At 48.3% G+C, this 6,683-nt stretch overlaps 1 long non-coding RNA gene and 1 pseudogene across 1 annotated transcript; both read right to left on the minus strand.

The window, feature by feature from the left end:
- Window positions 1-227: 227 nt before the first annotated feature.
- On the minus strand, window positions 228-997 carry LOC110193625 (kallikrein-14 pseudogene; annotated as a pseudogene).
- A 1,546-nt stretch (window positions 998-2,543) lies between these two features.
- LOC110193722 (uncharacterized) lies at window positions 2,544-5,031 on the minus strand. Its single transcript, XR_002320535.2, has 3 exons — window positions 4,836-5,031; window positions 4,179-4,247; window positions 2,544-2,755 (listed from the first exon to the last, which is right to left on the minus strand). It is a non-coding gene; the product is annotated as an uncharacterized LOC110193722 (long non-coding RNA).
- Between the last annotated feature and the right edge of the window lie 1,652 nt (window positions 5,032-6,683).

The raw sequence follows: 6,683 nt of genomic DNA on the forward strand, positions 1-6,683 counted from the left end.
CTAAATCCTTTTGATTCTCTTTCCATGAATCCAAATCCGTACTAGAGATGGGTCCTCCAGAGGTCCGTGGTTGGCAAGTCAGGATGGCTGAGTCCTGTCCTTGGGGGAGGGGGAAGGTTCCTTTGTAGGATGTAGGGTTGTAGTTTCGGGGGGGCCACCTGTCCCTGAGGGCAGGACTGAGGACAGGTTGAACTGGGCAATTTTCCTGGGAGTGTGGTGGGAGCTCATCAATTCTTCTGCATTTCCTTTAGGATCCAGGTCTGGTAACGGCAGAGGTTGGTGTAAACACCGGGAAACCTGGGCAGGGCACAGCGTTCCATGCCCAAAGACACCAAGACCTGCAGGGCCCAATTGCACACCAAGGGGCCTCCGGAGTCACCCTGGCACGAGTCCCTCCCACCTTCCTCGACCCCAGACCATGCCAGGAGTGATGGTTTTTTGGTAAGCATTTTTGCATTCTTCTGTAGATATGATACCAATCTTCATGCATTGGAGGGCGCTGGGATATCTGATAAACGGACTCGACACGGTACCCCAGCCGGACACCAGGCAGGTTGTGCCGGGATTGACACAGTCTTTGGCCAGCTGAATGGGGCGAACCTGGGGGGTCAGCCTCACTGGCTTCTGCAGGTAGAGCAGCATGAGGTCATTGTCGCTGTTCCTGCGGTTGTATGTGGGGTAGGATACCCGGTGCTCCACCTTGAACGATTGCTGATAGGCCTCCAGGCGTGATACTATGTTTTCCCAAGACCACTTGAAGGTTCCAGTGGTTACAGTGAGCTGCCGTGAGGACCCAGTGATTGGACAGCAAGACACCCCCACAGTGGAAGTTCTGATTGATGAACAGCGCAGCCTGCCAGGGATGGGAGTGCGGAATACACTCTTGACCACCAATGATCTTATCCTCGCTCCTCTCTGCGCTGGCAGTGACCCGCAGAAAAGGGAGTGCAAAGAACAGGGTGAACGTATCTGCAGAGACGTCTACTCGAGGTGGAGGAGGGCAGAGGCAGGGATGTTACCCCTAACCGGAGGGAGGGACGTAGAGGCAGAGACAATGAGGCAGGATAGGCAGATGAGAGGCCAGGTGTCCCCTGGGGAGGGGTTGTCTCTTGGAGAAGGGCTGGTCCAGGAGAAGGTCTCTGTCTTCCTCTTGTCCCCGTTGTGGTACAGGCTTATGCCTGCAGTACAACTTCCTGGTACTCCTTGCTGCTGGGGAGGCTGAGGTTGAGCCAGAGGATTGCTGAAAGTAGTTCTAAGCTATCCTCCAGCTAAAGACCATCTGGGGTCTGCACCAACATGGTGAGCCCAAGAAAAAGAGGGCTGCTTCCTAAAGAGCGGTGAACCTGCCCAGCTTGGAATAATGGAGCAAGCCAAAACTTCCATGGGGATCAGCATGAGGTAGTAGCTGCTACACTTCTAGTCTAGGTGAGCTGGGGAATCCCATTCTCAAAACCAAAATAAATCCTTAAGGGGAAATGGGTGTGACTGGGGTGTGTGTGTGTGTGTGTGTGTGTGTGAAAGAGAGAGAGAGAGAGAGAGAGAGAGAGAGAGAGAGAGAGAGAGAGAGAGAGAGAGAGAGAGAGAAGAGAGAGAGAGAGAGTAAGGATGTATATGGGACTATTTGTATTTATATAGCAAGGCACAGTGCTGATGGCTTTTTACAAGTATTTTCTTATTTGATCCTCACAACAACCTTGCAAGGTAGGTGCTATTATTATCTTCAATTAGCAGTTGAAGGAATTGAGGAAAATAGGTTAAATGACTTGCCCAAAGTCACATAGCTAGTAAGTGACTGAGGCCAAATATGAACTCAGGTCTTCCTTCCTTGATCCAGGCCCGAGGCTCTCTCTATGCACTTTGATGTCAGCTATCTTTAGAAGACTATTTTGGCTTCTTGGTAGAGGGAAGATAGACTGCAGAAGGGAAAAATACTGAAGTAGAGAGATCTTCTGGGAGGCTATATTAAGTGTCTACTTGACAGAGGTGATAGAGGACCTGATCTGTGGTGACTGCTGTTTGAGTGGCAGTAAGGGAAACAGACAGAAAGGTCTAGGGAACTGTGTGGCACCCTGCCCACTCTTCTGAATTACAGGCCTTGGCAGCTTTGTAAAAGCTATAGAAACCCAGGCTTAAAAAAAAAAGGCTTAGATTTGAAAGCCCCTGCTGTTCAAAGGGCTGAGAAAAAAAAATTATAATTAGCATTTCTTTTTAAAGGAAGTAGCCCAAGCATCCACTACAAGAGGCAAAATCATCTGGCAGAGGTTCTGAACCAATGCTCTGAACACAGTAGATAATGTATTTGTAGAACCTAAATCCAAACCAATTAGATTCCATCTCCCATAGTTCTCAAATATACTGAAACAAGAGAAAAGAAGGACTCAAGGACTCCCCTTTTCAGTTATCCAACATATAGAAAGGGCAGCTTGATGATGGAAGGCCCTTTCCAGCCCCAAATCACCTAAGTCTGTGAATTTTACCCACCCTTTCCCCTGCTTCCTTCCACCCTAGTGATATACCCCTTCAGAGGAATAACAAACCAGGAATTTATTTTGTTCACTGAGTTTATTGTCATTTGAAAACACATGAACACATTTTAGGGCAGGCAAGGTACATCACTCATGCCTCTAGGAAACAATGGTTATATTTACAAGAAGCCAGCAGCTCTCTCAATGGCAGCAGCTGCCTTTGTCATGGCCTTTGCAAGTGCACTCCTTGGAACACTTAGGACACTGAGCAGGGCAGCAGGTAGTGCGGCCTAAGGAGAGAGAGAGAGGGAAGGAAAAGAACCATAACAACCCATTATACAGCCCAGTGTGAAAGCAGAGGACAGGGGCATTGGATGGTCAAGGTAGAGCTGTCTCTCTTAGGAAGGATGCTAGGGGAAAGAAGGGGAGAGCAAGAGAAAGAGAGAGAGAGAGAGAGAGAGAGAGAGAGAGAGAGAGAAGAGAGAGAGAGAGAGAGAGAGTGAAAGAGAGAGAGAGAGAGGGAGAGAGAGAGAGAGAGAGAGAGAGAGAGAGAGAGAGAGAGAGAGAGAGAGAGAGAGAGAGAGAGTATCATGACTCTAATAATTCTAGTTCTGGTTCTACTGAGTTATGCTACCTTGGAGAAGGTATAACCTCTCTGACCTCAGTTTCCTCATCTTTAAAATGGAAGGATTAGATGACATCTCATGGCCCTTCCAGTTCTAAATATGACACTATGATCTTTTACAGGCTATGATAATTAAGATGCCTTCTAATATTCTAAACTTGCAAAAAGTTTTCCCTATGAGTATATATAAAGTTGGGGAAGGGGTTGGGGAAGGGGTACTGACTTTTTTTTTTAGGTTTAGGGAATGTTACCAAAAACCAAAAGAACCCAAGGTCTGGGACCACCAGACCCTCTAGAGGAGATTTGGCCAGACAGCAGTGTACCCAAAATGGGGGATAGGGAGAAGGTTATGGAACAGGACAGCAGAGGAAAGTGCATTTAGAGGCTAAAACAACTATCAGGAGGTGGAAGGCAAGAACTCATGGGTCTTCTAGGGAAAGGGGTTGATAGGGAATTTCCAAGGCAACCTGCAAAGCAAGATCCCAAACTCCTGAGGCTGGGCTTCAGAGAGCTCTGCTCTGCTCTGACAGATTTAGTGAGGCTGCCATGGTCTCGGGTGGCAGAGCCATGGACCTTCTGTGTCTCCCTGGGCCTCTAGACTTACTTGTGCTGCTCACTGGGGACCAAGAGCAGCTGGGTTCAGCCCTCTATGACTGTGGCAACAGAGGCACTTAGAGAGCTTAGAGGATGAGGGGGCTGGGGGAGGAAGAAGGGAAATCTGAGCTGGCCCCAAACCATAAAGTCTTCAGTTTTCTCCCACAATCTAGCCTACTTGGCCCCAGATATGACTGAGGGGTCACCCTGCCTCACACCAAGATGATGACCAGATGATTTTTCTGGATTTGTTTTTTTAAAGGTAAGCAGGGTTAAATGACTTGCCCAGTGTCACACAGCTAGTGTCTGGAGGTCGAATTTGAACTCAGGTTCTCCTGGCTTCCGGATAGGTGGTTTATCCACTGCACCACCTAGACCACCTAGCTGCCCCGGGATGGCTTTTCAACCTCCCTCTCAGTCCAGGGTCCAAGTTCTTTGGGTGGGGGAGGGGGGAGAAGGGAGGAAGAGTGGATTTACCTAAAGGCCACACTCACCTCCTTTCTGGCAAGAAGTGCATTTGCAGTCTTTGCATTTGCAATTGCCAGAACAGGTGCAAGGGCCCCCTAGGAAAGTAAAGGAAAAAAAAAACGAAACAGATCAGTAGAAGGCAATCCCAATTTCCTAGGACAATGCACTGTTATGGAAAGAATGCTAGCTCCGCAATCACGGGGCCTGGATTCTGCTACTTAGGTCACCTGAGGGAGAGTCATCACTCAGTCTGCTCATTGTTCTAAGATGAGGGGAATAGGCTGCATTATTTCTTAGGCCCCTTACAGCTCTAAGTCCAAGATCTATCGGAAAGATAATTCGCCATGTTTTTGACCATTGCTTGGAAAGCCTCCCCGTCCTCCATCCCTCAGGCTTCCAGGCAGAAGGGTCTTCTGAAGGGTAGGAAGGGAACGCATTACCTTCACGCATCACTCTCCAAAGGAGATAAGGGAGAGGGTACAGATTTATGGGGTACCCTCAGATGATGCATTCTATAGTGGGGCTCTAGTTAACACTAAAGCAAAAGACCATCTGTGCAGGCATCCTTTTCCCTGCTCCAGCTCCCCCTCTCCCCCGCCCCCCGGAACCCCAGGGCAGCAGCGGGTGGCTCATTGCTGGGGAGCAGCAGGGACACTATTTTTCTCCCCTCCATCCCTTCTCACCAGCAGGGCAGCTGCAGTTTTGGGGGATCCATGGCTCGGGGGCGTTCAGCGTTGGTGCAGTGCAGACGGTAGCCACAGATGTCCAGCTGATTCTTCTGAGCCTGGCGTCGGTGCAGCAGGTACCTGGAGTTTTATAGCTGCAGGACTGAGGGAGTGAGTGCAAACCCCCGTCCCCGCCTTGTTCTCCCTTGCGCACGTCTCCGGCCGCCTCCCCCACCCCATCTGTGAGCCGAGAGGCTCGGGCGCATTGCAGTGACAACTGTCGCACGCCTCCAGACTTGCCCGCTGCTGCCGTGTGCAAATGCGTCTGGTTTCAGAGATTTGTACCCCGCCTGGAATTGCATTCCCACCTGTACCGCTGTTTTCAATGCATAAAAGAACCCACAATCGATCCCAGGGCCTTCCAGTTCCCTCCTCCTCCTTCCCTCCAGCATTCCTCTTATCACTTAATCTCCCTGTGCCTCAGTTTCTCCACCGGTAAAATGAGGGGATTGGACTCACCAACCCCCCCCCCCCGCATCTCCTCCTCTTCCAAACTTCCCTACTTTGGTCATCCTTCCAGTCACGGAGGTCTGCAAACCTCTACTCCCCAATCTCCCTAACCTCACATATTCAATCCACTGCCAAATCTTGTGTTGCTTATCCTCACAACATCTCTCTGAAACTTACCAACTGTATGACCCTAGGCAAGTCACTGTTTGCCTCAGTTTTTTTTTAATCTGTAAAATGGGGATAATAATAATAGCACCTACCTCCCAGGTTTGTTATGAAGGTCAAATGACACAGTAATTGTAAAGTACCTGGCACATAGCAAGCTCTCTATAGATGTTAGTTATTATTATTGTTACTGTTATTATCTCTCCTATTGTTCCTTTCTCTTTACTCATACAGCCAAAACCTTAGTTCAGCCTGTATCACATCTTGCCAGGACCACTTCTCTCTGATCTCTCTGCTCCTGTGTCCCCTCTCCAATCCATTTTCCACTCATCTGTCAAGATGATTTTTCTGACATTAAGTCTGACCTGCCCTATGAGCTCCACTGCCTCCCTATTACCTCCTGGATCAAATTTAAAATTTTCTATTTGGCATTTAAAAATTGTTTTTACATGTAACTGGGTGAAAATTGAAATATTATTCTAAAGAAAAATAAAAAAATAAACTTATTTGGAAAAAAAAAAGTTTCCTGTAGAAGGTGGGGCTTTAACTGAGATCTGAAGGAAGCCAGGGAAGCTGGGAGATGGACTTGAGGAGGGAAGCGTTGCAGGCATGGGGGACAGCCAGAAAAAGTCAAATGGAGGTTGTGAGAGCAACCCATGATTCCCTTTCTCATACCCCCCATCCTGGTCAAGTTGGCTTATTTGATAGTCCCAGTACATAACATTCCATCTGTTGCCCCCATCCTTTTGCACAGGCCACCCCCCACCTCCACCCCACGCATACAATGCTCTCCTTCCTCACATCTGCTTCTTGCAATTCCTAGCTCCCTTCAGAATCCAAAGTCCTTCCTGACTTCCCCCAGTTATTAGTACCTCCCCTACCCACAAACTTACTTTGTAATTTTAAAAAATGTATTTTCATCACAGAGGTGGAATGTCGCATACTGGGACTATCACATATGTGAGAGGGAGAATAGGCTTGGAAAGATAGGCTGGAGCCAGACTGCGAGGGGCTTGAAATGCCAGAGGAAAACTGTTATCCTATGAATGAGAAATGATTATCAATAACCAATGATTTGGGAAGACTCAGACTTCTCCCCTTTTTCTAAAGTCCTGATTTTTGAAAGTTCAGTTTCTTGAAGGACAATGCTGATAATGAGATTGGACTAACTTTCTTGTTCAGATGCTACCC

This window comes from Phascolarctos cinereus, unplaced genomic scaffold (assembly GCF_003287225.1).
Source record: "Phascolarctos cinereus isolate Bilbo 61053 unplaced genomic scaffold, phaCin_HiC Scaffold_2;HRSCAF=192, whole genome shotgun sequence".
NCBI classification, from domain to species: Eukaryota; Metazoa; Chordata; class Mammalia; order Diprotodontia; family Phascolarctidae; genus Phascolarctos; species Phascolarctos cinereus.